General features: G+C 56.1%; 2 long non-coding RNA genes across 3 annotated transcripts; both read left to right on the top strand.

Annotated features, from left to right (window-relative positions):
- Positions 1-4,415: 4,415 nt before the first annotated feature.
- LOC142081554 (uncharacterized) lies at positions 4,416-8,415 on the top strand. Of its 2 annotated transcripts, none has more exons than XR_012673389.1 (3): positions 4,416-4,509; positions 6,358-6,416; positions 7,272-8,415. It is a non-coding gene; the product is annotated as an uncharacterized LOC142081554 (long non-coding RNA). The 2 variants fall into 2 exon arrangements; XR_012673390.1 differs by having other exon boundaries at positions 7,264-8,415.
- A 6,292-nt stretch (positions 8,416-14,707) lies between these two features.
- On the top strand, positions 14,708-23,937 carry LOC142081555 (uncharacterized). The gene is made up of 5 exons (XR_012673391.1): positions 14,708-14,881; positions 15,472-15,604; positions 21,973-22,031; positions 22,892-23,015; positions 23,873-23,937. It is a non-coding gene; the product is annotated as an uncharacterized LOC142081555 (long non-coding RNA).
- Positions 23,938-24,420: the final 483 nt, after the last annotated feature.

The following is a 24,420-nucleotide window of genomic DNA, read 5'->3' as shown; positions in this document are numbered from 1 at the left end:
GATCCACGAATGCAGATTGTTGTACCTATTTTAGTTACACCAAAAAGGAGGGTGAGTCACGGTGGGTTAATACCACCCTACCAGGATATTCCAACACGTTGCGATGGTGTAACACCACCTCCAACAATGTTACGATGAGTTTTTCTACGCATATGTTTTTGCCACGGGGACTGTTTTTGATATGCGGTGACTGAGCCTGTCCAGCAATACCACGGGCCATCAAAGGTGGGCCATGTACCCTGGGCCGACTCACCTTGCTAGCCCCAAACATCACCCTTGCGATCTGGATGCAGAAAAACCATACTCGAGGGACACGGGAAATAGATGCCTTTGCTCCCGACTGCAAGGACAAAGTGGAGTTTTGGGATGCTCCACAGATTATCGCAGCATCTGTGCTCACACCTGGGGTAGTAAGTGCTGCAGCCCTATCTCAACTAAACAAACTGGGATGTTGGCTAGCCAAATACAGTAACTCCACTAGTTTAGCATTATCTGACTTACTGTTAGATGTAGATAGTATTAGACACGCAACATTACAAAATAGAGCTGCAATCGACTTTTTGTTACTTGTTCATGGGCATGGTTGCCAAGACTTTGATGGACTCTGTTGCATGAACCTGAGTGACCACTCCACATCTATTCATGCGCACATACAGGAGCTACAAAGACTGAATCACCGACTTGTTGTACAAACAGGTTGGAACCCCTTCGCAGGATGGACATAGGGGTGGCCACGGTTACGACAACTCATTTTGGGTTTTGCTATAATATGTCCTGTGTTTCTATGTATCATGTGTTTTGTCCCCTGTATTATCCAATTAATACGACAAATGATTGATACCTTGCTGCAACAACATGTCGTGCGAATGGTAGAATATCGTCGTGTTCCAACCACGGACCACGCGGTGGCATGTGTACGGAGGGGTTAAAAGATGGAATTTTGGTCCGTGGATGGACACTGGGTGAGAAATAGATAGCTAAGAAAACCACAGTCAGCACAGAAAACAGATGGTTTACTGTCTATTGTTTGAAATGCTGAACAGAGAGATAAGGAAAGTTGAGAAAATGTTAGGGGAAGGTGTGTGAAGGACGTGGAGGACGTGCAGTAATGAAGGAATATAAAGCACAACGTATAATTTTGCTTGCCTTGCTACATTTTGCTGTTGGCTTGAGCGTGGTTAATACGTGAATGCTGGACATTGGTAATATGCCGCGTGTACAAAGCCTACGAACCAATAGACGGGGTGGCTATGGCGCGTGCAGCGCGCCTGACCAGCGGGCCCATGCGCCATAGGCTCCCTATGTTGAGAGCTGGCAACCGAGGCGTGTTTCGGCACCCGCTGGTCACGTGTGTCGAGGCCCGTTTCCTCTGCAAATGTAAAAATACCGGGATTTCCCGAAGAACAGCGGGCCGGTGTACAGCGAGGTCACCGTTGCCACCGTTGCCTTACGGACACGCACGTAAGGCTGGCACCTACCGACTGCTGGGCTGAGCTCGCGGCGCAGGATGACACAAGAATGTAGGGTTGCATGTATGAGGTTCATCTTCATGGTCCTCGGGTCGGTAAGACAATCGCTTTGCAAAATACCCTTAGTGTAATGCATGACTGTAGTTAATAAAACGCTCGCTTTCCCCCTGTAGTCTGTGTATGTGTGCTCACCTTCTCGGGAATCCTCGAATCCACCCTAAAACAGGTGCCCTGGCGAGGACAGTGAATCGCCACCCGAGCAGAACCATCACACCGTGCAGGAGCACCAGCAGCTGCCACGAGCGGTCAGAGGTATGAACCCAAGCTGTTCGCTTCGGGCACAGGACCTGTAATGGAGCCTCCTGCAACCACGCCGCAGCGCTCTCACCTTCACACCCAGCCGCCTCTGTGTTTCCAATTGCATCGTTAACAGCACCTACAGATCTGCAGGACAATGTGTGCCCCACTGCACACTTTTGTGCCAGCATTATTACCATGGACAATTACCTGTGGGACCAAGAAACAGCACCGGGGGGGCCAGGCAACCGACGGACCAACCGATGTGACGCCCATCTACAAGAAGGGCTGGAAGGAGGATCCAGGGAACTACAGGCCAGTCAGCCTGACCTTGGAGCCGGGGAAGATTATGGAGCGGTTTGTCTGGAGGGCACTCACAGGCCATGTGCGGGACAACCAGGGGATCAGGCCCAGCCAGTATGGGTTCATGAAGGCAGGTCCTGCTTGACCAACCTGATCTACTTCTATGACCAGGTGACCCGCCAGTGGATGAGGGAAAGGATGTGGATGTGGTCTACCTGGACTTCAGTAAAGCCTTTGACACTGTCTCCCACAGCATTCTCCTAGAGAAGCTGGCAGCTCACGGCTCAGACAGGTCCACTCTTCGCTGGGTAAAAAACTGGCTGGACGGCCGAGCCCAGAGAGTTGTGGTGAGCGGAGTCAAATCCAGCTGGCGGCCGGTCACGAGCGGTGTTCCCCAGGGCTCAGTACTGGGGCCGGTCCTGTTCAATATCTTTATCAACGATCTGGACGAGGGGATCGAGTGCTCCCTCAGTAACTTTGCAGGTGACACCAGGCTGGGCGGGAGCGTTGATCTGCTGGAGGGTAGGAAGGCTCTGCAGAGGGACCTGGACAGGCTGGATCGATGGCCAAGGCCAATGTATGAGGTTCAACAAGGCCAAGTGCCGGGTCCTGCACTTCGGCCACAACAACCCCAGGCAACGCCACAGGCTTGGGGAAGAGTGGCTGGAAAGCTGCCCAGAGGAAAAGGACCTGGGGGTGCTGGTCGACAGCGGCTGAACATGAGCCGGCAGTGTGCCCAGGTGGCCAAGAAGGCCAACGGCATCCTGGCCTGTATCAGAACTAGTGTGGCCAACAGGGAGGTGATCGTGCCCCTGTACTGGGCACTGGTGGGGCCGCACCTCGAATCCTGTGTTCAGTTCTGGGCCCCTCACGACAAGAAGGACTTGGAGGTGCTGGAGCGTGTCCAGAGAAGGGCAACGAAGCTGGTGAAGGGCCTGGAGCACAACTCTGAAATGGGGAGCGGCTGAGGGAACTGGGGGTGTTTAGTCTGGAGAAGAGGAGGGTGAGGGGAGACCTCATCGCGCTCTACAACTCCCTGAAAGGAGGTTGTAGTGAGGTGGGGGTTGGTCTCTTCTCCCAAGTAACAGCGATAGGACGAGAGGAAATGGCCTCAAGTTGTGCCAGGGGAGGTTTAGATTGGACATTAGGAGAAATTTCTTTACTGAAAGAGTGGTCAGGCCTTGGAACAGGCTGCCCAGGGCAGTGGTGGAGTCACCATCCCTGGAAGTATTTAAAAGACGGGTAGATGAGGTGCTTAGGGACATGGTGTAGTGGGCATGGGGGTGTTGGGTTGACGGTTGGACTCAATGATCTTGGAGGTCTTTTCCAACCTTAAGGATTCTATGATTCTATGATGTCTCCAGCAGCGGGTTTGAGGAGCCGGCGTTTCTGACAGCACGGGGACCTCCTTGGCCAGAGCCCGGCATCTTGATGGTGACGGGCAGCGACACAGCATCTCCTGGCCTCGTTGGCCGCCAGATTCCCAACAAGTGGGAGAAATCAGCCAGGAGTGGCCTCAGCCAGAGCCCAAAGCCAGGGGCCACCCCGTTACAGCTACGAACCCCCACAGGTATTAGTCACCTGCCCCAGCGGGGGTTCACGATACCAGCCTGGGAGAGCCGCTGGGAGGTGATGGGGCGCCAGGGCCGGTGTCCCCGTCCTCATCGCTGCACGTGTGGCTCCTCTGGCCCCGGGACTCGCGTTGGGGGGCTGTAATGCATGGGGAACGGGGATGGGAATTGGCCTGTGGGAAGAATGGGAACCAACATCACCTTCCCCTGCCGCAGCTCCCAGTGCTCGTCACCCGTGTCTCATGTCTCCCCCGGCCTGCCTCCCTACGGCACGGCCCCGTACCCAGGGCAGCCTGGCCCCGCGGCTCCCCGGGGATGCCCCTGCCCGCGGACACCCGCGCGGGGCAGAGGGAAGGTCTGGGGGGGCGGGAAGGGAGGCAGCAGCGGGATGGGACCGTCGGTTGGACCGGGGCAACTGCCCCGAGGCTCCGCACTCGTACCCAGCTCTCCCCTGTTCGGGAGGGGACGGGGCCGGACACACCGAGGAAGCCTCCGGACGGCTTCTCGCGGCCGGGCGGAGAGCAGCACTCGGCCCCGGTGGGCAGGGCCCAGCCCCGAACAGGAGCGGGCACCACCGGTAGCCCGGAGGAGTGGGACCGGCTGGAGACGTCAGGGCGAAAAGGGACGAGAACGGCCCCGGACCGCCCCGGGGCCGGGGGTCGGGGAGAGCGCGGCTGCCCCGGCCCGGGCGGTGCTCACCTAGGGGCGGGGCGGGGCCGGGAGCGGGGCGGGGCGGGGCCGGTCCCTGAGGGGGCGGGGCGGGGGGGGCGCCTGCGCGGGCGCAGAAGAGCGGCGGCGGCGGCGGCCGGTCCGGCCGGGGGGTTTCGCTCCGCTCCGGCCATGTGCCCGCTGGAGCCGCGCCGGGGCAGGTGAGGGGCCGCAGGGCTGGGCGCGTTATGGGGCTGTGGGCGCGGCGGGTCTCGGATGTGGGCTCCCCCGGCCGGAGCCTCCGGGGGCCGGGCCCTGTTCTCCTGGCGCTGGGGGGGGGGCGGAAGCGGCCCCCGGCCGAGCGCTGTCCTGGGGTTCGTCGGGGTTTTGGGGCCGAGCCCGCGGCCGGCCGGGGGGAGCGGGGGCCGCCCCATCCGGCTCTCGGCTACTCCTTGCTGGGGTCGGGCACCCTCTGCTGCTCCCGCGCGGTTCGGGCAGCGGCGGCCCGGGGGGCTCCTGCCCGCGCGGGCGGGGACGGGCCCCGGCTGCTGCCGCCGGCGTTCCTGGCGGCGGGCTGGGCTGCGCTCCCGGGGCGGCTGGGCCCGGCTCCCCGCGGGGGTGTGGCGGCCTGCGGGGTTTGGGGCGCGGGCCCGGCGGTGCTGGTGGTGCCGGAGAAATAAAGCCCGACACAGCAAAGCGGTGCCCGGCCTGTGCTGGGGCTGCCCCGCAGGGGCGCGGGGCCGGGCCCTCCGCAGCTCCCAAGCACTCCCCAAAACCGCATGTGGGGCCTGGGGGTGCAGGGCTGTGGGGAGGCTTCACTCCCCCACCCCTCAGCATCACACGCAGGGGGTCAGAACGCAGACAGCGTGAGCTGGTTTGGGGCCCTGCCGAGGTTTAACCCCAGCCGGCCACTGAGCACCACACAGCGCTCGCTCACCCACACCCCCCCCCCCAGGTGGGATGCGGGAGAGAATTGGAAGGGTAAAAGTGAGAAAACTCGTGGGTTGAGATGAAGACAGTTTAATAGGGAAAGCAAAAGCCGCGCGCACAAGCAAAGCCAAACAAGGAATTCATTCACCACTTCCCGTGGGCAGGCAGGAGTTCAGCCACCTCCAGGAAAGCAGGGCTCCATCACGTGTAACGGTGACTTGGGAAGACAAACGCCATCACTCCGAACATCCCCCCCTCCTTCTTCTTCGCCCAGCCTTATATGCTGGGCATGATGTCCTATGGTATGGAATAGCCCATTGGCCAGCTGGGCCAGCTCCCTCCCAGCCCCCCACGCACCTGGCAGGGCACGGGAAGATGAAAAATCCTTGACTAGTGTAAACATTACTTAGCAACAACTAAAACATCAGTGTGTTATCAACATTATTCTCATACTACATCCAAAACACAGCACTATACCAGTTAAGAGGAAGAAAATCAACTCCATCGCAGCTGAAACCAGGACAGGCCCAAAAATGCAGAGCAGGTCTTTTGTTCCTGGGGCTTGAAAACAGGCTCATGTGGCTGACTTGGGGCTCAGAAACAGATTGAGTCCTGCGTTTTCAGGACCTGACAGAGGGGACTGAGTCGTGTGGTTTTGGGCCCAGGAACAGAGGTCAAGTGCTGCATTTTTGGGACTTGAGAAGAGGCGCAGCAGCTGGGTTTTTGGGCTCAGAAATGGGCGCTAAGTGAGCTGGTTTGGGGGCCCAAAGCAGAAGCCGGTTTGGCCGTTTGTGCGGGGGGGTGGGCAGGCATTGGGGGCTGTGGGGGAAAGCAGGGAGTGGGCAGGGTGCGTGGACCCTCCCCGGGGGTGGGGGTCTGGTCCTGTTGGCCTGGCCTCTTCCCTCGGGGATTAAATCCATGCCATGCGCTTCTCTTTGCGTGGAGGGTCTCTCCCGGTCCCGTTCCCGAGGGCTGAAGTGAGGCGGTGTCTCCCTGGTACCCGGCAAAGGGGAGCGAAACCGGCCGGCTGGAGCTCCCGGGGTGCGCAGCCCGGCCCCGCACGGCAGAATCCTTCCCTGGGTTTTCACCGTTGGCTGGGTGTGACAAACAGGTTCATTTTGTGCCTCCTCTTTTCCCAGCGTCACCTTCTGCGTCACGTGAAGAAAATCCTGCGTGGCTGATGCCGCTTGCTGCTCAGGTAATGGCACGTGGGGGGCCGGGGGAGCGGGGAGAAACATTGGCGCGTTCAAGGTCGCTGCAGATGCTCCACGTCAAACCCAGGGAAAAGGCAAATTTGTGCCGGTGCAGAAAAGCTGATGAACAGTTGCCGTGAACAGAGCGCGCGTGCCTCGTTCCCGCATCGGTCCCTGGGTAGTTACGAGCGTTTCAGGTAAAGAATGAACTTTCATCTGTGGTAAATTAAGAGCTGCCTGTCACCTTCTTTAGGGTTGAGTGTTTCTGTTCTGTTTGTTCATAGTAATTTTATGGGCCGGTTGGAAATAGCCTTTTATTTTTATATGCATAACTCAATTTTTAGTAATATGTGGTGTCAGTATAATTAATTTTTGAGCACCTAGGTGCCAGTAGAAATGTAATGAAGGAAACATGATGGAAACTGATGTTTCAACTTGATTTTTGATTGATTTTTTTTCATTAGAGTGCTGATGGCATGTTGTCCTGTGGCTCAATCCACATTCTGTTCTGTGGAACCTTCAATCTAGGACCTTAACATAAAAAAGTGTGTCCTTCCAAAAAAGGACTAGTCATTCATAGGATTGAGGTGTAGACTTGGAGAGTCTCTGAAGTACATGATCAGAATAAAAACCAAATTTCACTTAATGTTGCTGCTGTTTATCTTCACTTTCGTTAATTTCCCCACTGCTCTGTCATGGTTGGGAGCTCTAAATCTGAATTTTTTTCAGTCTCTAAAACTTTTTTTTTTCCCCCCAAGGAGAGGCTACGTTTAAAAGTTAATTAGTTTCCTCACAAATGCATTGGTCAGTAAAATGGAGTTATGATGCTTGGAACCACACAAATGACACCAGTCTTACAGATCTGGACTATTTCTGAACACGTGTTCATCGCGTGCAGATGTCATCGGGATACGGATCATCTGCACTTTGTGCTCTGTCGAGACGATCAGCTGAGACAGGGACGAGCTCCAAAAGAAAAGAAAGGTACAACGTCAAAGTTTTGTTTTGTTGTTGGTTTTTGTGGGCTTTTTGTGTTTGTGTGTTTTGGGTTGGTTGTGGTTTTTTGTGTGTGTTTTTTTTGTTTGTTTGTTTTTAAGAGTGCGATGTTGACTGGTGGCAGCCTGCAGGACTCTTTTGCTGCCTGACCTCTCCTTTTCTTCTCTGTCACTCCTCTTTCATGGCTGTAATTTTCATTTGGATAATTTTAGAAGAGCAATTAAGTTCCTTGCCTGTGTAAATGTGCTGGTAATAGCTGGAAGGTAAATGCTTGAACCAGTAGTGAATAACAAGTAGAATTTCTGAAGGAAGAACAACAATAACAGGAAGCAAATAGGAAGTTACCCCAAATTTGTGTGTGTCAAACACATCAAAGTTTTATTGCCAAATGTTATTTGGCGGTGTGTTCCAAATGGCTCGTTTTGGTAAACATAAATTTTCAGGAAGTTCAGGGTTGTGTGTGGCAAAACATGTCCCTCTGTCTAGGTGTCCTGCTACGTAAATAGCGTCAGTCAGGAGCATGTTTTGTGGCAGGGCTGTTGTTGTACTCTCAATATCGCAGTAGTGCTGCCATATTTCGACCTAACAGATGGGTTTAGGAATGGAAGGAGAATGCCTGTGGTCTGTAAGGGCTATGAATGCTGACTCTTTGCTCTGCCTGCTGCTTTCCTGGGCATGAGATGAAGCTGTTTTGTTTTTTTCCCTTGTTCCTGGTCTAAATATTTCTGAAGCTGTCGCTGCTGTGGGTTTGCAATTTGCGTTACTGCGTTTTTGTAGAGTTCTAGTTACGGATCGTTTCTGCCGCGGCAAAGTGTCAAGATACGGCTTTCAGTTTAAAGCTTCAGAAGCTGCATTCGCTGAAATCGGCGTAGGTGAAGCTGGTTGTTGTGGTTTAACCCGGCAGGCAGCTAAACACCACGCAGCTGCTCGCTCGCTCCCCCTGCCCCCAAAGTGGGGTGGGGGAGAGAATCGGAAAAAAAAGTGAAGTTCGTGGGGTGAGGTAAAGACAGTTTAATGGGACAGAACAGGAAGGGGAAACAATCATAACAATAAAAGAATATACAAAATAAGCGACGCACAATGCGATTGCTCACTGCCCGCCGACTGATGCCCAGCCGGTCCCCGAGCGGCAGTCGCCGCCGCCCGGCCAACTCCCCCAGCTTATGTACTGAGCGTGACGTCATATGGTTTGGACTGTCCCTTTGGCCGGTTTGGGTCATCTGTCCTGGCTAAGGTCCCTCCCAGCTTCTCGCTGGCAGGGCATGAGAAGCTGAAAAGTCCCCGACTAGCGTAAGCACTGCTTAGCAACAACTAAAACATCAGTGTGTTATCCACGTTTTTCTTGTCCTAAATCCAAAACGCAGCGCTATACCAGCTACTAGGAAGGAAATTAATTTTATCCCAGCTGAAACCAGGACACTGATCTTGCACACGCAGCTGTGCTCGCAGGGGTGCTCAGTGGCTCCTCATCAAAACAGCGAGGTGTGTGTGGACGTCCGTAGGGGTGTGCTGTGGGTCTGAGGGCGTTATGTATTTTTGCTGTTGGAAGACGGAATAGAGCGTGTGCCTGTTAAATCTGATGACGGTCGAAGGTTGGGAGGGACCCTGAGCAGGTTTGGTGGCACAACTGCAGTTTTCAAAGATCTCGACTGTTTGGAGAAACGGCCTGGAAAAAAGGATTCCTCTTTCGCAGCGAGTTTGCGAGGACGGATGGGTTGCCGTGCTCTTTAACAAAAATACTCCACTTGGGACGTTTCGGGTGAGGAAATCGCGGCTCTACTTAGGCTTGAGAAAACGTACGTAGGTACCTGTGCCCGTCACCTGCGCGTCTCTAGGAAAGTGAGTTCTAGCGAAACTAAAGCTGCCGATGAGCCAAAAAAAAGGCACGGTTGTCTAAAACGTGCAGAAGTTCTAGTGGCCTGTCTCAACAACTGCACCAAAGATGATGCGGAATACTTTCTCCTCCACTCAGTTGTCTCTTCACAGAAAAGGAAGCTTTAGATTCCTACCCAGCTTTATGCTAAATGGTTTTTTCCCCTCAGCAGCATGTCAACTGCCACCATTTCACCGTGGTTGCACTTTCTTTTGCCGTGGAAGTACAAGACATGGAAAGGATCCATAGTGGTCTGCAAGTACAAGGTATGTCTATGATGTGTGTCTGTTTTTCCTAAGGCACCTGTAGTATAGACTTTAAAGTTAACATTAAGAATGTGGCAACTCTCCTTCTGTATTTTTCATATGAAATATTTTAACACAAATACTAAAAATAAAATAATAGAATCATAGAATAGAATCACAGAATAGTTTGGGTTGGAAGGCACCTTTAAAGGTCATCTAGTCCAACGCCCCTGCTGTGGGCAGGGACATCTTCCACTAGATCAGGTTGCTCAGAGCCCCGTCCAACCCGACCTTCAGTGTTTCCAGGGATGGGGCATCTACCACCTCTCTGGACAACCTGTGCCAGTGTTTCACCACCCCCATTGTAAAAAAATCTCTTCCTCATATCTAGTCTAAATCTACCCTCTTTTAGTTTAAAACCTTTCCCCCTGGTCCTGTCGCAACAGGCCCTACGAAAAAGTTTGTCCCCATCTTTCTCGTAAGCCCCCTTTAAGTACTGAAAGGCTGCAATAAGGTCTCCCTGAAGCCTTCTCTTCTCCAGGCTGAACAACCCCAACTCTCTCAGCCTTTCCTCACAGGAGGGGCGTTCCATCCCCCTGATCGTTTTCGTGACCCTCCTCTGGATCCGCTCCAGCAGGTCCGTGCCTTTCTTCTGCTGAGGGCTCCACAGCTGGACACAGCACTGCAGGGGGGGTCTCACCAGAGCAGAGTGGAGGGGCAGAATCCCCTCCCTCGACCTGCCGGCCACGCTGCTGGTGATGCAGCCCAGGATACGGTTGGCTTTCCGGGCTGCGAGCGCACATTGCCACCTCATGTCCAGCTTTTCATCCAGCAGTACCCCAAGTCCTTCTCGGCAGGGCTGCTCTCAATCTCTTCATCCCCCAGCCTGTGCTGATACTGGGGGTTGCCCCGACCCAGGTGCAGGACCTTGCACTTGGCCTTGTTGAACCTCGTGAGGTTCACATGGGCCCACTTCTTGAGCTTGTCCAGGTCCCTCTGGGTGGCATCCTGTCCCTTGGGAGTGTCGACCGCACCACTCAGCTTGGTGTCTTGGTGTTTACAAATAAGGTCTGCTCTGGAGCATGTTACACCTATGCAAAGCTTGCTTCCCTCCATCTATTTTCTCTTCCTGAAAGCATAATCTTCTGTTTCTGTGTGCTTACTGTTAAAGGGTACTGTGAAAATAATGTTGGACTAGAAGAGGAGAGGAGCCGTTTATAGGAGTTCAGATGTTCAGAAGAAACAGACTTTGATTTCATGATAAAAGCTTCATGCTTTTTCAGTCAATAAGTTTTTAAAATATCTTACAGTGGTGCTCGAAAACCTTACTGAGATACTAGCATCTGTGCTAAAAGCAATCAAAGTTAAAGAAGAGACGTGGACAAAACAGAAAAAATTGGCATCGCTTCCGTGTGTTTTCCAGGCTTTCCCGAGAAGCGGTAGCAGCCTCGTAACTAGCGACAGAGAGTCCTGATGTGGTTTTGGTGAGTTACTGCTTCTATCGCGTCCTTTTTCCTTAACCTGCAGTGCGTAATTTTGACTTCAGTTGGAAAGAGACGCGTTCCTCCGCACGCTCGGCTACGGCCAACAGCGTTAGCAAACCTGCCAGTCCTTTTTGGTAGCCTGATGTATTGCAGCACTGGGGATTTGATATTCCCCACCGCCTGCCGCCCCCACCCCCCCCACCCCCCAAAAAAGTAAAACCATATGGGAGATCTCTTACCTCACTGATTTCTCTATCATAAATAAAATTTCAAAAAGAAAGTTAAAGTTGTATAACTTCCAAACTGACTTGCGTTGTTTAAACTGCAACTGCCAAATAGCCGTAGCGTATAATTTATTAGGTGTGCTTAAGCAGTTGGGTAGTTGCTCTAAACGTTTCAAAAGAGAGGCAACTGAACATTACGGGCTTTTTCCTTTATTTCTGTCTCGCTTTCGACGGCGCCTTTCCCCGGCAGTTCGGTAGCATCGGTCTCGGCGCCGCTCCTAGTCACGTAACGCACGCAAAACCCCTGGTCAAACGATAGCTGTGTAGTTTGGAGGTAGATAATTTAACGGCATGAATTCACAGCTACGCAATTTCAATTAACGCAAAAGGAAAATCAAATATTTTTGTAGTATGAGCCTTCTCATTGTACGTCTGTAAACGTACGCACGCCTTTTTAGCATAAAATGAATTGCTGAGATTTGTTCTTTCTTTTTCATTTTACTCTTCAAAGTTTTACGCTTCACTTTCAGCTTTATCGGCCAAGCGAGCGAGATGCGCAGCAGCAGCAGCAGCAGCGCAAGGGCTGGAGCTGTGGCGGCGGATCCGTGAGCGTAGATGCTGATTACGGCGCGCCCTTGTCCTGCAGCCTCACGGGGTTATCTCCCGGCAGCGGTGCTGTAAGGAAGGGACGGGGCGTTTTCCGACACCAGCGAGAGCGTTTACTTCTCTGCGAAGGACGCGTTCAGAATCGCGCCAATTAGTCCTCACGCGGATTTTAAGCGTTCGAATCGCTCGAGCTTTTAAAGGCCGCGTTGTATTTCGAGCTGACCCGTTTGCCTGGCATCCTCCTTTAGCTCGACTGCTACCCTCTCCCTTGTCCTGACCGAATTCCTCTGCTGCCTTCGGTGCTGTTTTTTTAACGTGCTGAAATATCCGTTGGGATTTTTGTTTTTCAGACGCCTCGCTGTAAGCGTCCCGTGGTGCTCAGGAGAGACCCCCGGCCCGGGTTTGCCTGCCGGTCGTTGGGCGTGCTGAGGGTAAGGGGCCGGCTGCCAGCCTGCGGGACGGGGGCTAAGGGGGGGCTGCAAGCGTTTGGGGGGGCTGCCCCTCCTTTATCTTTCTAGCGGAGCCCCCCTTTTTGGCGGGGGTGCGTGCGTACATACGCCAACGGCATTATTGACGTAACGAGCCGCCGGTTGGGGCCGTTTCCCTCCTGTTGTGCCTTTTTGGGGGCTGAATAAAAAGGGGGGTTTGGGGGCCTGGAGGGGTGATGATGTCATTTGGGGCACCCCAACATCACCGGCGGGCTGATGATGCCGTGGAGGAGCAGGTGAGTGGGGAATGGGGGGTCATGGGGGGGGTCCCCCCCCCCAAAAAGGGGGTCACAGCCCAAAAATGCCTGATAATTCCTGGGGGGGTTCAAAAATTTTTAAAAAACTGTAAATCTATCTGTGAGGCCTCGAAATAGAGAAAAATCTCTCCTTGTTCTATATATGGAAAAATAATATTCCTTTATACGTATACAAGGATTTCAAAATAGGAACCTATATCTGCCCTATTATATAAAGGATTTTAGAGTATAAAAAAATTCGAAAGACATACATAGGGTTTTAAAATACAAAAATAACTCGTGTATATATGTAAATTAAAAAATAAAGGACTTCCAAATGCAAAAAGGATGATATATTTTATGTATGAAGGAATTTAAAACAGAAAAAAGTCTGAATAGATATCGCTGTCTACACTTACTACGTGTTACATAGAGAGTCTAAATACACATTACATGTAATCTAAGAGATTATATATAAGTGTAAATAGATATCTAAGTCTAAATAGATACCTAAGTCTATAAAGATATAGGTGTAAATATATGTAAGTGTAAATAGAGAAGTCTATAAAGACATTTAGTGTCAAAATATGTAAGTCAACAGATATCTAGTCTGAGCAGGTATTATATATAATAAGCGGGAAATAGGGGGGTATAAGTGGAACATAAATATATTCACTAAATATATATAGAGAGGTATGTGTAAATACGTTATGCGTAAATGTCTACGATAGAGGAGGTTTTTAAAATGCAAAGAAACCCTGTTTATAGAAAGGATTTAAAAACTCCACACACCACACCCCCACCCCCACCCCCCCGGAAACACCTCTCTATTGAAGATACAAAAGCGCTTTCAAAAGCTGCCTCTTCCCTGTTCTCCTTTTCCACCTTTTCCCATCCTGATTGGGGGCCAGTTCCCCCAACAGGGACTTTCCCCTGCAGGGCCGTGCACATGGAGCGGGACCTGCTGCCACGGCATAAAAACACCACAAAACCCCTAATTCGGGGCCTGCAAGGGGTGGGGAAAAAAAAACCCCGCATTTTTTGGGGAAAAATACCCAACTTGGAGCTCCCGGGAAAGCCAAATCCACCTGGATTTGGGCAGCTGGAAAGCAAAAAAAGCCCCATTTTCATGCACAAAACGAAAAAGCAAAAAATCGCCAATTTTTGTTGTGAAAAAGCGTTGAAAAACCTCCAAGTGGAATATTTTGGAAAAGGAAAAAACCCCGGTTTTGATATTATAGAAAAGCAAAAAACCCCCCGATTTGGGGAAGCTTTGGGGTGAAACACCAGCCATTTGAGGGGCCCGGACCCCTGGGGTGCTGCCTGCCCCGCCAACCTGCCCGTTGCCCCCCGCCCAAACTCTGGCACCCCCCTCCCGCTCCCCCGCCCCCCACTCCCACCCCGCTCGCCCTCCTCCTGCGTTTTGGGTTTGTGCTGAAAACGGCGTGGGTGACGCGGGGCTGTGTGAGTTCCCGCTGCGCAGCGCTTGCACCGCGCCGGGGGCTGTGCTGCCCCTCGCCCCGCCCTGCCGGCGAGCGGGCTGGGGGTGCGCGAGGGCCTGGGAGGGGGCACCGCTGGGAGAGCTGACCCCGGCGGACCCAGGGGATGTTCCAGACCCTGTGACGTCAGGAAATAAAACTCGGGGGGCGGTTGGCGGGGGGGCCGCTGCTGGGCTGCGGCTGGCTGGGCATCGGGCGGTTGGCGGCGAGCCCTTGTTTTCGTTTGTACCGCTTGTCTGTCTGGGGTTTTTCTCTCTGTTGTTTGGGTTTTTTTTCCCCCCCCCCTTTCCCTCACAAGTGGAGTTTTTTCACTTTTGCCCTTCCAATTCTCTCCCCCCTCCCGCTGAGGGGGCAGCAAGTGAGCGGTTGTGTGGTGCTGAGTTGCGGGCTGGGATTCGACCACGGCACAAGGTGAGTGGCAAGCCCTGCCTGGCTAAACGCTTTAGGCTGCCCGCGTTATTCCTGCCATCTTGCGAGGCCCTCCTTGTTCTTTCCTGCTGCTTTCAAGTGCCTTGTGCTCCAGCAGCAGGCTGGGAAGGAGGGTTGTGGCAGGAGCGGCGGCACCCCGTGACTCCTTCTTGGGCTGTGAGCTTCGCCCCGCGTGTGGGCTGCCGAGGATCGTGGGCTCTGCAGGGGCCACAGGCAGCCCGCAGAGCTTGAGGCCAAGCCATTCCTTTCCCCTCTGCGCAGCAGCGGTTCTGCCGCTGCTACAGGCAGCCGCTTGCTCGAGGGCGAGGGGCTGGGATGACGACAGGCTGCTGCACGCTTCAGTCGAACTGAGACGCCGTTCTCTGGGGAGCCGGTGCAAGGAGAGCTCAGGTCCGTTCTGTACTGCCGATGGCTCTTCACAAGGGAAGCGTGCTCTGGTTTTAGCAGAAAAAGGTGTCGGTCACAGGCAGCCGCCTATCACTGCGCACAGCTCAGCTATTTGGCAGGGGTCTTGCTTGTTCAAGTAGAGGCGTATTCCTCGCCTTGCAGTCTCGATGGCAAAACAATCGGGGGTTCAAGCTACAAAAGCACAGAGCAAGGATGGAACCTGCCGGGCTCTACGGTCAACTGCTGAGGACGCCTAATACACCAGCAGGCCTCTTGGCTTTCCCTGCTTCATTTCTAATTCCTTTGCATGCTGGAGGGCAGGGTGGTAAGTGACGTCGTGCAGTGTCTCTCCTCCAAGTGGCAAGCCCTGCGTGTGTGCAGGATGAGGAGAGCAGAGTGCTGATAGCACAGAGGCGAGGAAAGGTGCAAACACCGCAACACAGCCCCAGGACCACCAGCGTATCGCTCGTTTGCAGGTCAGCCACTGGCACCGGGTCTGCTCAGAAGCGCGGTTTCCTGATGGACATAGCTGCCCCTCCCCTGCTCTCAGGGTGTCACCCGTGTGGCCTTATTTTTTTTAAATCTCTCTCCAGCATCTGTTGAGTCGCCGCTGTCACTCCCACAACCCCGATGCCACCTGCAGACCGAGACAGCGATCCCTGGGGCTTCCTCCGGGTTAGAAAGAAACCTGTTCCACAGGTTCCCCGTGCTGCTTCTCCTCCCCGGGTAATGGGCCGGGGGGCACGGGCAGAAACAACCACGGGACTTGTAAAGCGGCCAAAGGGAAAGGACTGAAATGCTGGAGCCACCGGGTGCTTTTTGGTACAGGGCGATGAAGATTAGTGCCCGGGCCGCGAGTGGGAAAAGGGCAGGGAAATCTAAGCCCAGTACCGCCAGTAAGCAGTTACCGACTTTCGATGGTACGAACTGGGCGGAGAGAAGAGGAAAGGGCCGGTGAGGCGACGGTGGCACCCGGCGGGCGGAATTGGGTACTGCAGCGCTTGAGCCGCGCATGCGCGGTGGCGCGCTCTCCTCTGCTCGCTGCTGCCACCGAGCGACCAAAGCTGGGTACTGCAGCTCTTGAGCCGCGCATGCGCAGTAGCGCGCCTTTCTTTGTTCGCTGCTGCCACCGAGCGACCAAAACCGGGTACTGCAGCTCTTGAGCGGCGCATGCGCGGTGGCGCGCCTTTCTTTGCTCGCTGCTGCCACCGAGCGACCAGAATTCGGTACTGCAGCTCTTGAGCCGCGCATGCGCGGTGGCGCGCTCTCCTTTGCTCGCTGCTGCCACCGAGCGACCGAAACTGGGTACTGCAGCGCTTGAGCCGCGCATGCGCAGTAGCGCGCCTTTCTTTGCTCGCTGCTGCCACCGAGCGACCAAAACTGGGTACTGCAGCTCTTGAGCCGCGCATGCGCGGTGGCGCGCCTTTGCTCGCTGCTGCCGCCGAGCGACCAAAATTCGGTACTGCAGCTCTTGAGCCGCGCATGCGCGGTAGCGCGCTTTCCTTTGCTCGCTGCTGCCTCCGTGCGACCAAAATTCGGTATTGCAGCTCCTGAGCCGCGCATGCGCGGTGGCGCGCTCTCCTTTGCTCGCTGCTGCCACCGAGCGACCAGAATTCGGTACTGCGGCTCTTGAGCCGCACATGCGCGGTGGCGCGCCTTTCTTTGCTCGCTGCTGCCACCGAGCGACCAAAATTCGGTACTGCAGCTCTTGAGCCGCGCATGCGCGGTGGCGCGCTGTCCTTTGCTCGCTGCTGCCACCGAGCGACCAAAATTCGGTACTGCAGTTCCTGAGCCGCGCATGCGCGGTGGCGCGCCTTTCTTTGCTCGCTGCTGCCACCGAGCGACCAAAATTCGGTACTGCAGTTCCTGAGCCGCGCATGCGCAGTGGCGCGCCTGTCTTTGCTCGCTGCTGCCACCCTGCGACCAGAATTGGGTACTGCAGCTCTTGAGCCGCGCATGCGCGGTAGCGCGCTTTTCTTTGCTCGCTGCTGCCACCGAGCGACCAAAATTCGGTACTGCAGCTGTTCAGCCGCGCATGCGCGGTGGCGCCCCCTTTCTCCGCGCTGCCGTCCGCCGGTAACGGCAATGCCGTACTGTGGTGCCTGCGGGGTGATGCCGCTGCGTTCGTTGGTTCGTTCCGGTAAGGAAACGCCGCTGCCGCCCCACGTGCGCGGTGCCGGCGGGCGCTGGGCCTGCAAAGCGCGGGCCTGCAGCGCCGGTGCCGCCCCCGTGCACGCGCCGCCCGGCGGCTGCTCGCTGCTGCCGCCCCGTGGCCGAATCGCGGTACTGCAGCGCCGGCACCGCTCAGGTGCGCAGCAGCGCCGCCGCCGCCGCCTCCGCTGCTGCCGCCCCGAAGCCGAAGCGTGGTCCTGCAGCCCGGCGCTCGCGCGCCGGCTCTGGCCCCTCCATGCGCCGTCCCCATCCCGGTGCCTCCCTCATCCCGGTGCATTCGTCATCCCGGGCGGCAATGGTTAGGGTGCCCCCCCCCGCATGCCAGCACCCCCAAGAGTATCGGCGTGTCCCGGTGCTGTCCCCATCCCTGGGGCAGCTCCCCATCCCCTGTCCCTGCGGCTGGTCGTTGGGCTCTGTGTTCCCCCAATAAAACACGGGGACGGAGGGGACCCCTGGGGACAGGGGGTGGGGACCCCCAGAGAGTGGGCTGTGCTGCCATCGCTCCTTGGTGCTGGCCCTGCTTGTCCCCTGTGCCCCCAGTGGTGACGAACTCCGGGCCACTGGCGGGGACCCTCACTGTCACCTTCCCCCTATGCCGGTTGCCACCAGCGACAGGGACAGCGACGCACCCCCGGGGGTGTTTGGGGTCCCCAGGGTGGGAGCGGAGCTGCAGGATGCCGGGTCCCCCCTGCCCGAGCCCTGCAGACCCAGGTGGAGCGCAGGCAACCCCGGCCCTGTCCCCAGCCCTGTCTCCGCGTGTCCGTGGGTTGGTGCTGCCATTGCGTGGCCAGCGGCTGGGAGGACACAGCTCCCACCGGCTGGGGCCAGAGGAGCCCGGCAGCCTGGGGACCCCTGGGAAGGGCTGGCTGTCATGGGGACTCGGCGCCCAGGGCCCAGGGCACCCCAAAGACCCTACAACAGGGTGCAGCATGAACTATTTTATTACCTGTGCAGTATCCATGAGTGAGTCCCCATCGTTCCCATCCTGGTCCCCCAGTGGGTCGGGGTCCCAGCTGCCCCTGGGGGTGGCTGCAGGTGTCGGGGGTGGGATCCCTTCTCCCCGCGGTGCCCCCCACCTCCCCAGGGTCATCCCTCCCAGTCTCAACTCCCCACATGGTGTCCTCAATCTCCCGAGAAACACCTCTGTCCCCCAATGTCCCCCTACCTACCCCACTCCCAGGGTCCCTCCCGGACCCCAGGATTCCCACCCTGCCCCATCCTGAGGTCCCCCCCCCCCACGGTCATGAGACACACACAGCCACCCCCCCCAGCACTGGGGAGACACTGGGAAGAGCCGGCACTGCCATCTCGGGGTCCTGCTGGCCCTCATCCTCCCTAAAGTCTTGCACCATGCTCTGCTCCTTGGGGGAGTGCCCACAGTCGGGGGGGTGGGGGCTCCCCTCCTCCCCAGGGAACCCCCCCAAGCTGTCCAGGGCACCCTCTGCCACCTCCCCAGGGTCCAATCACCGTAAGAGGGTCTGACCCTGGGATCCCGCTGGTTAACGTCAGGTGCAAGAGAAGGTTCCTCATTACTCCTTGATTAGTTCTTAGGTGCCAGCTCGAGCTGGGTGCCTCCAGAGAGGGACCCCTACCCCGGATCACCCTCCTTGCACACCTGCACCCGTTGCAGGAGGGTCCACGCACACCATGGGAGCCATGTGGGAACCGGAGGCAGCCTCGAGGCTGCTCAGCAGCAGTCAAAACACCCCAGTGGTTTCAGGCACCGGCTGTTTTGCTCCCGAACCCAAGGGTACTGCCGAGAAAAATAACCACCACTGTCACACGAGGGTCCTGCACAATCCCCACCATCGCACAAGGGTCCCCGTGCACCTGCCCGCCATTGCACGAGGGTCCCCTGCACACCAACCAATTGCATAAGGGTCTTCCTGCACTGCCCCCCGCATCGCATGGGGGTCTCCACACACCGACCCCCCGCTGCGCAAAGGTCCCTGCACAATCACCACCGTTGCACGGGGGTCCCTGCGCCGGCACCCGCACTGCACAAGGGGCCGTGCGCATGCGCACTTCCGGGGCGGGGACTACAACTCCCGGCGTGCCCCCCGAGGGCGGCCCGGAGGAGCCGCGCGCTGATTGGCTGCGGAGGATATTTCAACGGGGCGCGCGGCGGGGTCTGCACCCCGGTCTGCCGCGGGCACGGCGGGCTGGGGGGAGGCTACGGACCCCCCGGGGGACTGAGGAGAGGGGCTGTGTGTCTCGGCGGGGCCGGGGAGGGGGGCTGGGGGGGGCTGTGCGTCCCGGAGGGGGCCGGGGAGGGGGCCTGGGGGGGGCTGTGAGCCCTAGGGGGTCGGGGAGGGGGGCTGGAGGACTTCCGGACCATAGAGACGGATGTCCAGACGCATAGAATGTACCCGGGGGACTTCCGCACCATAGAGGAAAATGTCCGGCCTAGAGAGTACAGGTGGAGGACTTCTGGACCATCGAGACGGTCGTCCGGACCAGAGAGTGCACCTGGGGAACTTCCGGACCATAGAGAGCAAAGTCCGGCCTAGAGAGTACAGCTGGAGGACTCCCGGACCATAGAGCGCAAAGTCCGGCCTAGAGAGTACCCCCTGGAGGACTGCCGGACCATGGAGAGCAAAGTCCGGCCTAGAGAGTATCCCTGGAGGACTGCCGGACCATAGAGGGCAAAGTCCGGCCTAGAGAGTACCCCCGGAGGACTGCCGGACCATAGAGACGGTCGTCGGGACCAGAGAGTACACCTAGAGGACTGCCGGACCATAGAGAGCAAAGTCCGGCCTAGAGAGTACCCCTGGAGGACTGCCGGACCATAGAGACGGGAGCTGGACCAGAGAGTACACCCGGAGGACTCCCGGACCATAGAGAGCATAGTCTGACCTAGAGAGTACCCCTGGAGGACTGCCGGACCATAGAGACGGACGTCCAGACCAGAGAGTACACCTGGAGGACTCCCGGACCATCGAGATCGCGGTCCCCCAAGGAGCTGGGGAGTGGGGCTGTGGGTCCTGGCGGGACTTGAGAGTGGGGCTCCCAGGGGGCTGGAAAATGGTGTGGTCGGGTCCTGTGAGCTCCGGGGGTCCTGGGGCTGGGCAGTGCTTGCAAACGCTGGGGAGGGGCTGCGAGCCGTGCGCATGCGCGGTCCCGGGTGGGGACTACAACTCCCGGCGTGCCTCGCGCGGGCGGTCCGGTGGAGCCGCGCGCTGATTGGTTGCGGACGGTATTCCAACGGGCCGCGCGGCGGGCTCTGCACCGAGGCGGCGGCGCAGCGTGAGTGTGAGGGGCCGCGGGCCCGGGGAGCCGGGCTGTGGCGGGGGGGGGGCGGTTCTGCAGGCTCCGGGGACAGGGTCTGGGGGGGCTCCAGGCGGGGGAGGGGCTGTGAGCATCTGGGGAGTGGGGAGTTGGGGGGGGGGCTGCGTGCCCTAGGGGGGCCGCGCAGTGGGCCGGGGCGGGGGGGGCCGGCCGGCGGGGGGGGGGGGGGGGCGCTTTGTGCAAACAGATCCTCCCTGCGAGTCCCCACTGTCGCCCCGTGGGGCCGGGGACCCCCCAGCCCTCCTTGCAGGCAGACTGGGGGCTTCGCGGGCCGAGTCGAGGGAGGAGCTGCTGGAGAGAGGGCTTAGAAACGGCCTTCTGCCCCCGAAACTCCTGCAGCATTTGAAGGGGAGGGACAGGTCCACCCCAGGGCCCCAAGGGGAGGACCTCGGAGCAGGGACCTGGGGTTGTTCCAGGAGCAAAAGCTGGTCCCAGCCAGCTCGCCTCTGCTCCCCCGGCACCGGGATCGGACCTTTCAGCCCCGTTTCTGCCCGAAGCATCACGCAAGCGCTTGCCCTCCCCGGGGTCACCTTTGGGACTTGAGAAGAGGCGCAGCAGCTGGGTTTTTGGGCTCAGAAATGGGCGCTAAGTGAGCTGGTTTGGGGGCCTAAAGCAGAAGCCGGTTTGGCCGTTTGTGCGGGGGGGTGGGAGGGCATTGGGGGCTGCAGGGGAAAGCAGGGGGTGGGCAGGGTGCGTGGACCCTCTCGGGGGGGGAGGGGGGGGGGCGGGTCTGGTCCTGCTGCACCCCGAAGTGCGGGAGGCCGGCATGCACCAGGCCCAACTCAACGTCTGCGGTGGTCTCTGGGGGGAAGAGGCGGTCTCTGCTTTTCAGACCCCGCACGCCCTCTTCGAGTCCAGCTCTTGCTTGTCGACTGCTTAGAATAGTTATTAACTAATTAGTCGTACAAACTCATTAATGCTTATACAATGTCCAACTATGATATTTAATCCTAATAGTCGAGTTTTGACGGCAGTTGGTTTACGACCTTGTCAAAAGCCCAGGCTGTTGCAAATAGCTGGAGCTTGTAAGGAGAAGGAGCTGAAATCAACGGTGCAGAGCTGGAGCTTCGATTAGCCAGAACCGTAGCAAGCAGGAGCTGGAACGAGACGAGGTGTCCGCTGTCTGGGGCATGCCTTAGCCAGAGGCAAAATTACCAGCAGCTGTAACGAGCGGGAGCTGCGATTCGCTGCAGTGTCTGTTTGCCGGAGCATCCGTCGGCCAGACTGCACTCCCAGCACGGCTGAAGAGCAGCCAGGCGCAGGCAGGGCTGTCCCCGGCAAGGCGCTCCGAGCGGCAGGGAGGCGAGTTGTCCTTCTGCCAGCGGGGAGCCCGGCCTCTTCTCTCGGGGATTAAATCCACGCCACGCGTGGATCCGCTCTCTTTGCGTGGAGGGTCTCTCCCGGTCCCGTTCCCGAGGGCTGAAGTGAGGTGGGGGTCCCCCGGCTCTCCCCGGGGGGCAGGCGGCAGCACGAGGCGGCGGTGTCTCCCCGGTACCCGGCAAAGGGGAGCGAAACCGGCCGGCTGGAGCTCCGGGGGTGCACAGCCCGGCCCCGCACGGCAGAATCCTTCCCTGGGTTTTCACCGTTGGCTGGGTGTGACAAACAGGTTCATTTTGTGCCTCCTCTTTTCCCAGCGTCACCTTCTGCGTCACGTGAAGAAAATCCTGCGTGGCTGATGCCGCTTGCTGCTCAGGTAATGGCACGTGGGGGGCCGGGGGAGCGGGGAGAAACATTGGCGCGTTCAAGGACGCTGCAGGTGCTCCACGTCAAACCCAGGGAAAAGGCAAATTTGTGCCGGTGCAGAAAAGCTGATGAACAGTTGCCGTTAACAGAGCGCGCGTGCCTCGTTCCCGCATCGGTCCCTGGGTAGTTACGAGCGTTTTCCTTTCAGGGAAAAGAATGAGCTTTCGCCTACGATAAATTAAGAGCTGCCTGTGACCTTCTTTAGGGTCAAGTGTTTCTCTTCTGTTTGTTCGTACTGATTTTACGGGCAGGTTGGAAAGAGCCTTTTATTTTTACCTGCGTAACTCAATTTGTAGTACTACGTGGTGTCAGGAGAGTGAATTTTGGAGCACCCAGGTACTACTAGAAACGTAATGAATGAGACACGATGGAAGCTGATATTTCAACTTGATTTTTACGTGATTTTTTTTTTCATTAGAGCGTCGATGGCACGTTGTCCTGTGGCTCAATCCACGTTCTGTTCAGTGGAGTCTTCAATCTAGCACTTTGAAGGACAAAAGTTGGTCCTTCCAAAAAAGGGCTAGTCGTTCATAGGATGGAGGTATAGACTTGGAGAGCCGCTTAAGTACGTGATCAGAATTGAAGCCAAATGCCGCTTCACGTTGCTGCTGTTGGTCTTCACTTTCATTAGTTTTCCCGCTGCTCCGTCATGGTTGGGAGCTCTGAATCATCCTTTTTTTCACTCCCTAACGCATTTTTCTCCCCAAGGAGAGGCTACGTTTAAAAGCTACTTAGTTTCCTCACAAATGCATTGGTCAGTAAAACGGAGTTATGATGCTTGGAACCACACAAATGACACCAGTCTTACAGATCTGGACTATTTCTGAACACGTGTTCATCGCGTGCAGATGTCATCGGGATACGGATCATCTGCACTTTGTGCTCTGTCGAGACGATCAGCTGAGACAGGGACGAGCTCCAAAAGAAAAGAAAGGTACAACGTCAAAGTTTTGTTTTGTTGTTGGTTTTTGTGTTTGTGTGTTTTGGGGTTTTTTTTGTTTGGTTTTTTGTTTGTTTGTTTGTTTGTTTGTTTTTCCTTAAGAGTGCGACGTTGACTGGTGGCAGCCTGCAGAGCTCTCTTGCTGCCTGACCTCTCCTTTCCTTCTCTGTCACTCCTCTTTCGCGGCTGTCATTTTCACTCGGGTAGTTTTAGAAGAGCGATTTAGTTCCTCGCCTGTGTAAACGCGCTGGTAATAGCTGGAAGGTAAATGCTTGAACCAGTAGCGAATAACTTGGCTACAAGTAGAATTTCTGAAGGAAGAACAACGACAACAGGAAGCAAGTAGCGAGTTACCCCAGATTTGCGTGCGTCAAACACGTCAAAGTCTTACTGCCAAGCGTTGTTTGGCAACGTGCTCCAAATGTTTTAAAACAACTGCGGTTTTCAAAGATCTCGACTGTTTGGAGAAACGGCCTGGAAAAAAGGATTCCTCTTCCGCAGCGAGTTTGCGAGGACGGACGGGTTGCCGTACTCTTTAACAAAAATACTCCACTTGGGACGTATCGGGTGAGGAAATCGCGGCTCTACTTAGGCTTGAGAAAACGTACGTAGGTACCTGTGCCCGTCACCTGCGCGTCTCTAGGAAAGTGAGTTCTAGCGAAACTAAAGCTGCCGATGAGCCAAAAAAAAGGCACGGTTGTCTAAAACGTGCAGAAGTTCTAGTGGCCTGTCTCAACAACTGCACCAAAGACGATGCCAAATACTTTCTCCTCCACTCAGTTGTTCTCTTCACGGCAAAGGAAGCTTTGTGCTAAACGTTGTTTGTTTTTTTTTTCCTTTCCTCTCAGCAGAACGTCAACTGCCGTGAAAGTACGAGACAGATGGAAAGGGTCCGTAGTGGTCTGCAAGTACAAGGTAGGCCTGTGATACGTGTCTGCATTTTTCCTAAGGTGCTTGTAGCACGGACTTTACAGTTAACACGAGGAACGTGGCAGCTCTCCTTCTATGTGATTTTTTAATGTGAAATATTTTAACGCAAATACTAAAAATAAAGGAGGTCTGTTCTGGAGCGTGGTACGCCTATGCAAAGCTTGCTGCCCTCCGTCTGTTTTCTCTTCCTGCAAGCACGGTCTTCTGTTTCTGTGCGCTTGCTATGAAAGGGTGCTGTGAAAATAACGTTGGACTAGAAGAGGAAAGGAACCGTTTGTAAGAGTTGGGATGTTCGGGAGAAACAGGCTTTGTTTTCACGATAAAAGCTTTAGGCTTTTTCAGTCAGTCAGTGTTTAAAATGCCTTACAGGAGCACTCGAACACCTTACTGAGATGCTAGCATCTGTGCTAAAAGCAATCAAGGTCAAAGAAGAGGCGCGGACAACACGGGACAAATCGGTGTCGCTTCG

The sequence above is a fragment of the Calonectris borealis genome, chromosome 4, assembly GCF_964195595.1.
Source record: "Calonectris borealis chromosome 4, bCalBor7.hap1.2, whole genome shotgun sequence".
In the NCBI taxonomy this organism is placed as follows: domain Eukaryota; kingdom Metazoa; phylum Chordata; class Aves; order Procellariiformes; family Procellariidae; genus Calonectris; species Calonectris borealis.
This window is presented reverse-complemented; position numbering and strand designations above follow the sequence as displayed.